Here is a 9,504-nt window from a genome sequence, read left to right as displayed (position 1 = left end):
AGTGTATCTCCTGATGTACGAATCCGAGATAGTAAAGTGTGAGAAATAAAACCGTATCGGTGAAAGTAGCCTTGGACCACTTGTTTGGGATTTGGAGTATGATAAAAAAAATTAAGCCTGACGACGGATGACAAAAGCTATATTTTTCCCACGGGTCAAGGTAAGTTCGATTTAAAATATTCTATTGCTTTACATGATTATATATATTTGCTTCTATTCTAATCTTCAGAAAACGATTCAGAAATGGAAAAGCTCGTGCTCCTTGCTGACAAGGAATGGAAAAAAAACTCAACATTCTAATACATTTTACTCCGAACGAGTCGATTCTGTATTGGCTACAATAATAGTCCGGCTGATGGGAACAGCTGATAGGGAACAGGCAGTAAGCATGATGGCGTTATGGTTACGAAGTTTAGTCAATGTAACTGCTGCTCAATCAAAGCGATCGAGAAATTATCAAGCAGAATGTGATCCAGAAAGAGAGCGACTCAGAGTCACATAAATATCCTGGAGATTCCAGTACTTTGAGCAGTAGGATAAAGGATTATCTTTGATAACTCTTCTGCTTCTACTGCAATCCATACGTGAGGAACAAAGCAAGCGGACCAGTAACGAAATTTAGAAACTCCTAATAGCTGCCAACGAAGCCAATGGTGATGAAACGGGGGCCGGCGGAGGAGATCAAATCCCAAGTTGGGGCTCAGCGCTCTTGTGATCGAATTTGGCCCTCTATCGAAATCGAGTACTTTTGTTCCTTTGAAGTGGTGTATGACATATGCTGATGCCAGTAGTCGTGAGTATGTGCACGATAGAGGAAGGCCTGTCCTGGCGCTGCTACTAAACTGCTTATCAAACTTGTTCTATGCACAAAATTGAAAGCCAACTTTATCCGGAAGAATAATGGAGTAAGTTTGTGCTCTTTGTTCATATTCAAAATATTCTAGCATTCAATATAAGTTACTAAATTAGCACTTTAACAACAGCGGACTAAAATAAAGTTGAACGATAAATGGCTCATTCACAAATTACATAACGCAAAAAAAACACAGATTTGAACCCCCACCCACCCCTCCGTGACTTGTTTGTAACATTTCCTCTATACCCACCCACCCCCATCTGTGACGCATAAAGTCTTACTAAGATTTCACATAAATGATAAATTGGTTTTTTCAGTGAACTTCCTTAACTTCATTCATAGTACATAATAATACTATCAAATTTGAATTTAATTAGAAAATTAGTTTTTTATATTATTTTATTATCTTAAATGTTTACCCGTAACAAAACTAAACAAACCCACCCACGCCCTAGACAAACCGTATCATTTTGTAACGCAATATTGTGTACCCACCCACTCCTTGATGGGTTAGGTATTTTGTGAATGAGCCCAAATAGAGTGCAATATATTTTGATACCAACTTTGAAATATATTCCGCTTCTGTATAAGCAGTTGTCTGCCTGTAATCGCATAACTGTCCCATAAGAATAGGAATCCCAGCAAAGATGGGACAATTATGCGGTTAGTGTAGGCAAAAGCTGTTTCTTTCAATTTCTTCATTATTGTTAATGGCAAATGCGTTAAGCTATAACTAACTTCGGTAGTGGTGTGGTAATAATCTAATTATTAAGCAAAGGGCTTTATAGCGCACCACAAGCGAAGTTGAATTTACGTATTAAATACGAGAAAAACCTTACTTCGTTAGTCTTAGGCCGGTTTTCAACTTAACTGAGTATATAACTTAATTTGATACAATTCAATATGATTTAATTTGAATTATACAGAGCAGTTGAACTACAACTACACCTACGAGTCCTGGATGTCCCTCTAAACATTCTTCTTCTTCCTCTAACACTTATCATGATTTTTTTTTAAATTTTAGATTCTGGTGGTGAAATATGGACAATCTCAGGACAATCAATATTTAACTTTCTATATAAGTTATATGAACGCTGAGTTTGGCCTAAAATGCACCCCGTGAGGTACCGTGAGAGAAAAAGCAGAGCGACTTAATATCTAAAGGTTTAAACATCTGTATTTTTTTCAATCCTATGGCAATAAAATTAATTGTATATTTGAACCTGTGTTTACACTATGATTATGCATTGAAATAATTTTATTTCAATTTGATTGAGATATAATGGATGAATTGTTGAAACGAACATGTCACAACCTCACCGAGGAGGGACTGAAGGAAGACCATCTGGTAATCGTGGTGGTCCGAGGAGGAACAATCCTCTGAAATGCCTTTTTTCTGGTATTGCAGCAACTAGTACATATTGGCAGAGCATACAACATGGCTGGTCTAAAAATTTGTTTGTAAATCAAAAGTTTTTTCTTAAAACAAAGTTTTGATTTTCCGTTTATAAGTGGATATAGACACTTAATATATTTGGTACATTTGGCTTGAAGGCCTTCAATGTGATTTTTAAAAGTTAATTTTTGATCTAGCAGAAGTCCTAAATATTTAGAATTCTGATAGTTTACCTGCAGTGAGCGATCTGATAAATAATTTTGGATCAGTTTAATAGCTAGTTGGTTGTTTGCTCATTGTTTGTTGGTTGATTGATTGGTTATTTAGTTGATTGGTTGCTTGATTGGTTGGTTGGTTGATTGTTGGTTGGTAGAATGATTAATTGGTTGGTTGCTGCTTGATTTGTTAGTTGGTAGAACTGTTGAATGGTTGGTTACTTCACAGTTGGTTGGTTGCTTGATTGGTTGGTTATTTGGTTGATTGGTTGTTTGACTGGTTGATTGATTGGTTGGTCGGCTGGTTAGTTGATTAGTTGTTTTGTTGGTTGCTTGAATGGCTGATTGTTTGGTTGCTTGATTGGTTGATTGGTAGCTTGCTGGAATGGTTGATTAGTTAATTATTCAGTTGATTGATTGCTTGATTGGTTGGTTGATTAGTTGATTGCTTGATTAGTTGGTTGGTTGATTGTTGGTCGGTTGCTTGATGGGTTGATTAGTTGTTTTGTTGATTGCTTGATTGGTAGATTAGTTGGTTGGTTGCTTGATTTGTTAGTTGGTAGAATGATTGATTGATTGGTTGGTTGCTGCTTGATTTGTTAGTTGGTAGAACTGTTGAATGGTTGATAGTTGGTTGGTTGATTGATTGTTGGTCGGCTGGTTAGTTGATTAGTTGTTTTGTTATTTGGTTGATTGGTTGGTTATTTGATTGATAGGTTGGTTGATTGGTTACTTGATTAGTTGGTCGGCTGGTTAGTTGATTAGTTGTTTTATTGGTTGCTTGGATGGATAATTGGTTGGTTGCTTGATTGATTGATTAGTTGGTTGGTTGCTTGATTATTGGTTGGTTGGTTGATTGGTAGCATGCTTGAATGGATGGTCGTTTGATTGATTAGTAATTTGGTTTATGGGTTGCTGCTTGATTTGTTAGTTTGTAGAATGATTGGTTGCTTAATTGGTTGATTCGCTGGTTGGTTGGTTGCTTGATTGCTTGGTTGATTGGTAGCTTGCATTAATTGTTGGTTGGTTGCTTAACTGGTTGATTGGTTGGTTGCTTGATTGATTAGTCGGCTGGTTAGTTGATTAATTGTTTTGTTGGTTGCTTGGTTGATTGGTTAATAAGTTGATTGGTAGCTTGCTTGAATGGTTGGTTGTTTGATTGGTTAGTTGATTGATTCATTGGTTATTTGGTTAGTTGGTGTGTGGTGCATATTTTGCTGTTTGATTTGTTAGTTGGAAGAATGGTTGATTGGTTCGCTTCTTTTTTGTTTATTGATTACTTGATTGGTTGGTAATTTGGTTGATTGATTGCTTGACTGATTGATTGACTGGTTGGTCGTTTTGGTTGTTTTGTTGGTTGCTTGAATGGTTGATTAGTTAGTTGGTTGAATGATTGCTTGGTTGATTGGTAGTTTGCTTGAATGGTTGGTTATTTGATTGATTGCTATTTGATTTGTTAGATGGTAGAATAATTGATTGGTTTGTTGATTGCTTGCTTGATTGTTTGGTCGGCTGGTTAGTTGACATGTTCTTTTGTTGGTTGATTAGTTGATTCGTTGCTTGATTGATTGGTAGCTTACTTGAATGGCTGATTGCTGGATTAGTTGGTTGGTTATTTGGTTGATGGGTTGCTTTACGTTTGATTGAATGGTTGATCGGCTGGTTGGTTGATTAGTTGTTTTGTTGGTTTCTTGATTGGTTGATTAGTTGATTGATTGATTGATTAGTTGATTGGTTGGTTGTTGCTTGATTTGGTAGTAGGTAGAATTGTTGATTAGTTAGTTCCTTGATAGTTGGTTGTTTGGTTGATTCATTGTTTGTTGGTTGATTGATTGGTTTTTTAGTTGATTGGTTGCTTGATTGGTTGGTTGGTTGATTGTTGGTTGGTAGAATGATTAATTGTTTGGTTGCTGCTTGATTTGTTAGTTGGTAGAACTGTTGAATGGTTGGTTGCTTCATAGTTGGTTGGTTGCTTGATTGGTTGGTTATTTGGTTGATTGGTTGTTTGACTGGTTGATTGATTGGTTGGTCGGCTGGTTAGTTGATTAGTTGTTTTGTTGGTTGCTTAAATGGCTAATTAGTTGGTTGCTTGATTGGTTGATTGGTTGGTTGCTGGAATCGTTGACTAGTTAATTATTCAGTTGATTGGTTGCTTGATTGGTTGATTGATTAGTTGATTAGTTGGTTGATTGATTGTTGGTCGGTTGCTTGTTGGGTTGATTAGTTGTTTTGTTGATTGCTTGATTGGTAATATAATTGGTCGGTTGGTTGCCTGATTATTGGTTGGTTGCTTGATTTGCTAGTTGGTAGAAGGATTGTTTGATTGTTTGGTTGCTGCTTGATTTGTTAGTTGGTAGAACTATTGAATGGTTTATAGTTGGTTGGTTGCTTAATTGGTTGCTTCATTGTTGGTTGGTTGCTTGACTGGTTGGTTGATTGTTGGTCGGCTGGTTAGTTGATTAGTTGATTAGTTACTTGATTGATTGGTAGCTTGCTTGAATGGCTGATTGCTGGATTAGCCAATCAAGCAACCAATCAACTAAATAACCAACCAAGCAACCAACCAACCAATTAAGCAACCAGCCAACTATCAAGGAATTGGTTGGTTATTTGGTTGATCGGTTGCTGCTTGATTTGTTAGTTGGTAGAATGGTTGATTGGTTGGTTGGTTTCTTGATTGTTGATTGGTTCTCAATCTTACCAACTAATCAGGTTATTTGGTTGATTGGTTGCTTGACTGGTTGATTGATTAGTTGCTTGATTGGTTGGTCGGCTGGTTAGTTCATATGTTGTTTTGTTGGTTGCTTCAATGGTTGCTTGGTTGATGATTAGTTGGCTGGTTGCTTGATTGCTTGGTTGATTGGTAGCTTGCCTGAATGGCTGATTGCTGGATTAGTTGGTTGGTTGCTTAATTGGTTGGTTATTTGGTTGATTGTTTGCTTTACTGGTTGATTGAATGGTTGGTCGGCTGGTTAGTTGATTAGTTGTTTTGTTGGTTGCTTGAATGGTTGATTGGTTGATTGCTTATTTGGTTGATTAGCTTGTTGGTTGATTGGTTGATTAGTTAGTTCGTTGATTGGTAGCTTGCTTAATTGGTTGGTTGCTGGATTAGTTGATTGATTGGTAGCTGGTTACTTATTTGGTTGATTGGTTGCTTTACTTGATTGATTGGTTGTGGTTATTTAGTTGATTGGTTGCTTGATTGGTTGGTCGTTTCGTTAATTGGAAAGTTGTTTAGTTGATTGGTTGCTTGATTGCTTGGTTGATTATTTGGTTGATTGCTGCTTGATTTGTTAGTTGGTAGTATGGTTGATAGGTTGGTTGCTTAACAGGTTGATTGATTGGTTAGTAAGCTGGTTAGTTGATTAGTTGTTTTGTTGGCTGCTTGGTTGATTGATTAATAAGTTGATTGCTAGATTGGTTGGTTATTTGGTTGATTGGTCGTTTGATTGGTTATTGGTTGGTTGCTTGATTGGCTGTTTAGCGTCCCACCTAACACCAGGACTTGGGCTTGTGCGCTTTGAGCGGCACACGGTCGCTTTGGAGCCTACATGCGGATACATGCAGCTTTTTATAGAGGTTAAACAGGGCCTACTGTCAAACCCCACCACATACTAGTCAGGCGCCATAACTCGCAGATGGCCTGGGGAGGGATCGTCAAGCCCTTGGACATAGTCCCTGCTGCCCCCGACCAACCAACCCATCAACCAAATAACTAACCAATCAATCAACTAACCAATCAAGCAATCTAGCAATCAACTTATTAACCAATCAACCAAGCAACCAACAAAACAACTAATCAACTAGCCAACAAGCAACAAACCAATCAACCAGTCAACCAACCAACCAATAATGAAGTAACCAACCAACAATCAAGCAACCAACCAATCAACCATACTACCAACTAACAAATCAAGCAGCAACCAACCAATCAAGTAAGCTACCAATCAACCAAGCAATCAAGCAACCAACCAACCAACCAACTAATCAACCACCAAGCAACCAACAAAACAACATGTCAACTATCCAGCCGACCAACCAATCAATCAACTAGTCAAGCAACCAATCAACCAAATTACCAACCAATCAACCATTCTAACAATTATCAAATCAAGCATCAATCAATCAAATAACCAACCTTTAAAGCAAACTACCAATCAACCAAGCAATCATTCAACCAACCAACTAATCAACCAATCAAGCAACCAACAAAACAACATATGAACTAACTAGCCGACCAACCAATCAATCAACCAGTCAAGCAACCAATCTACCAAATTACCAACCAATCAAGGAATCAATAAAAAAGCAACCAACCAATCAACCATTCTTCCAACCAAGGATGTTATCGATCATTTAGTAATTTGCGTTCGATCATTTAGTAGTTTGTCAATAGCTCATTCCAAAAGCTGAATTTCAAAATGTATTATATGGTGGACTTCTAGTGCGGAGGTTTTTCAACAACTCATCCTAATGGTTCATTGTTTGAATTTCACTAGTAACGAAGATATAGCTATAGTTTCAGTAACTTAGACTAAATGATAACAAAATTCCGATCACTTAGTTTAAGAGACTGCAACTAGCGCTATAACTCCGTCACTAGTGAAATTCCAACAATAAACCATTACGCAGAAGTACAACATGTGATAGATTTAGTTCGGAAAAGGTATTGGAGGGTAACCGCCCCTTCGGTGGGGTTTGATCCCACGACCCCAGTTCGCATGACAGGTGCTTTCCCTACTAAGCTACGAAGGACCTCCGTCGTCCACCGCAGCTTAGCGGGTACTGATGAAACCAAATTCCCAGCACCAGGTACCAGCCGATCTCTCGCAATACATTTTCAGAACTAACTCTCTCACAAAAGCTTAGTAGGGAAAGCACCTGTCATGCGAACTGGGGTCGTGGGATCAAACCCCACCGAAGGGGCGGTTACCCTCCAATACCTTTTCCGAACTAAATCTATCACATGTTGTACATATGCATAATCAAGTTTCAGACATAGTAATTAATTTCCACTCCGGGTGGCTTAATACCCGGCATATAGGCAATTAACTTTGAATGTACATTACGCAGAGTTGTAGAAAAACCTTCGCACTAGAAGTCCACCATACAACACATTTTGAAATTCAGCTCTTGGAATGAGCTATTGACAAACTACTAAATGATCTAACGCAAATTACTAAATGATCGATAACATCCTTGCTTCCAACTAACAAATCAAGCAGCAACCAACTAACCAAATAACCAACGAATCAATCAACTAACTAATCATACAACCAACCATTCAAGCAAGCTACCAATCTACTTATTAACCAATCAACCAAGCAACCAACAAAACAACTAATCAACTAACCAGCCGACTAACCAATCAACCAGTCAAGCAACCAACCAACAATCAAGCAACCAACAATTCAAGCAAGCTACCAATCAACCAAGCAATCAAAGAACCAACCAGCTAATCAACCAATCAAGCAACCAACCAATCACCAATCAAACAACCAATCAACTAAATAACCAACCAATCCAGCAATCAACTTATTAACTAATCAACCAAGCAGCCAACAAAACAACTAATCAACTAACCAGCCTACTAACCAATCAATCAACTTGTCAAGCAACCAACCAATCAACCATACTACCAACTAACAAATCAAGCAGCAATCAAATAATCAACCAAGCAATCAAGCAACCAACCAATCAAGCAACCAACAACTAATAAACCAAGCAATCAACAAAACTTATCAACTAACCAGCCGACCAACTAATCAACCAATCAACTAAATAACCACAACCAATCAATCAACCAGTAAACCAACCAGTCAACCACTCAAGCAACCAACCATTCAAGCAAGCTACCATACCAATCAATCAATCAAACAAGCAATCAACCAATCAAGCAACTTAGCCACTTAGTCGATTGATGTGTAACAATATGGATCTTCGGGCCTCTCAACAAAAGTTCGTTTTGAAGTGATCTTAAAATAGGTATGTATTCGTAATCATTACGGTAATTTATTACACATTACGGTAGTGTGGGCAGCAATGCGATTCACCAAGTTATGCAAATGTATCTCCGTAAATATAATCAATGATTCATATTGAATAAATGTCATCGTGTATTTCCGTCGTGCGTCCACAATGTGGTCCTTGAGGTCCGACAACTCAAGCAGATTAAAAATCTCGGCATGACGGCATGCCATACCGGAACCTCGACCGGAACTGCAATAGGGTTTCTGACGGTATGGCCGTTTGAAGAAAAACTCTCGGCTGGTACAATGATCTGAAAAAAAAATAAAGCCTAAAATTACACTATTCCGTTATAATTTTTTTACTAAATAACCTACCTTTCAAATAAAAATCTGCGATCCGATCGTTATTTCAGCAGCATATCAAAATAGCTCTTAGAACGAAAAATAATAACAGGATCCCATTTGTGCCCATGCCTTCTCTATGCTGAACGACTCCCGGACTTTTCCCGGCCTCCTTCATGGCCATTTCCTATAGATGACAGTTCCGGATCGGCAAGACCAGGAAACATACAAATTGAAATGAACGTAGGAAAGTTGTTTTTTCTGTAGTTGTCCGGATGTTGTCGATGTGTGTTCGGTTGAAGCTTTTTTTAACACACGGTATACCGCACTACTTTGTCACTCGGCCATGGGAATTTCGGGAATTTCGCAAGTTCCATTGATATGTTGCATGCCGTCCGAAGTGCCGTCATTGTATGCACCATTGCAAGTGGTTGTAGGATGATGAACGGTTTTGTTATTTTGCTTTTTATCGGATGAAGCACCAATGTTTGCCTATTCTTGAGGAGTGCTAGAAGCTGCCAAATGGGAATTGATCGGCCATGCGCGGTCTCATGGGCGAAACTATGTCGATTCCGCTGCACTAGTATAGCTTCATAATATTCTCAATCCAGTTGGAAACCGGAATTGGGGGATAGCGAAGTTGGATTTTTCTCACAATCCGTACGTTAAACATAACTTCGGAAGTGGTGCGCTGTTTTTATATCGCGAAGCGCTATTCAGCGCACC

At 38.3% G+C, this 9,504-nt stretch overlaps 2 long non-coding RNA genes across 2 annotated transcripts; one reads left to right on the top strand and one right to left on the bottom strand.

Moving 5' to 3' along the window:
- The first annotated feature begins 34 nt into the window (after positions 1-34).
- LOC134217476 (uncharacterized) lies at positions 35-2,042 on the top strand. Its single transcript, XR_009981055.1, has 3 exons — positions 35-160; positions 230-905; positions 1,881-2,042. It is a non-coding gene; the product is annotated as an uncharacterized LOC134217476 (long non-coding RNA).
- Positions 2,043-8,430: 6,388 nt separating this feature from the next.
- Positions 8,431-9,443, bottom strand: LOC134217474 (uncharacterized). Its single transcript, XR_009981054.1, has 2 exons — positions 8,812-9,443; positions 8,431-8,747 (listed from the first exon to the last, which is right to left on the bottom strand). It is a non-coding gene; the product is annotated as an uncharacterized LOC134217474 (long non-coding RNA).
- Positions 9,444-9,504: the final 61 nt, after the last annotated feature.

Source organism: Armigeres subalbatus, chromosome 2 (genome assembly GCF_024139115.2).
Source record: "Armigeres subalbatus isolate Guangzhou_Male chromosome 2, GZ_Asu_2, whole genome shotgun sequence".
NCBI classification, from domain to species: domain Eukaryota; kingdom Metazoa; phylum Arthropoda; class Insecta; order Diptera; family Culicidae; genus Armigeres; species Armigeres subalbatus.
The sequence above is the reverse complement of the archived record's forward strand: the minus strand, read 5'-3'. Positions and strand labels throughout refer to the sequence as shown.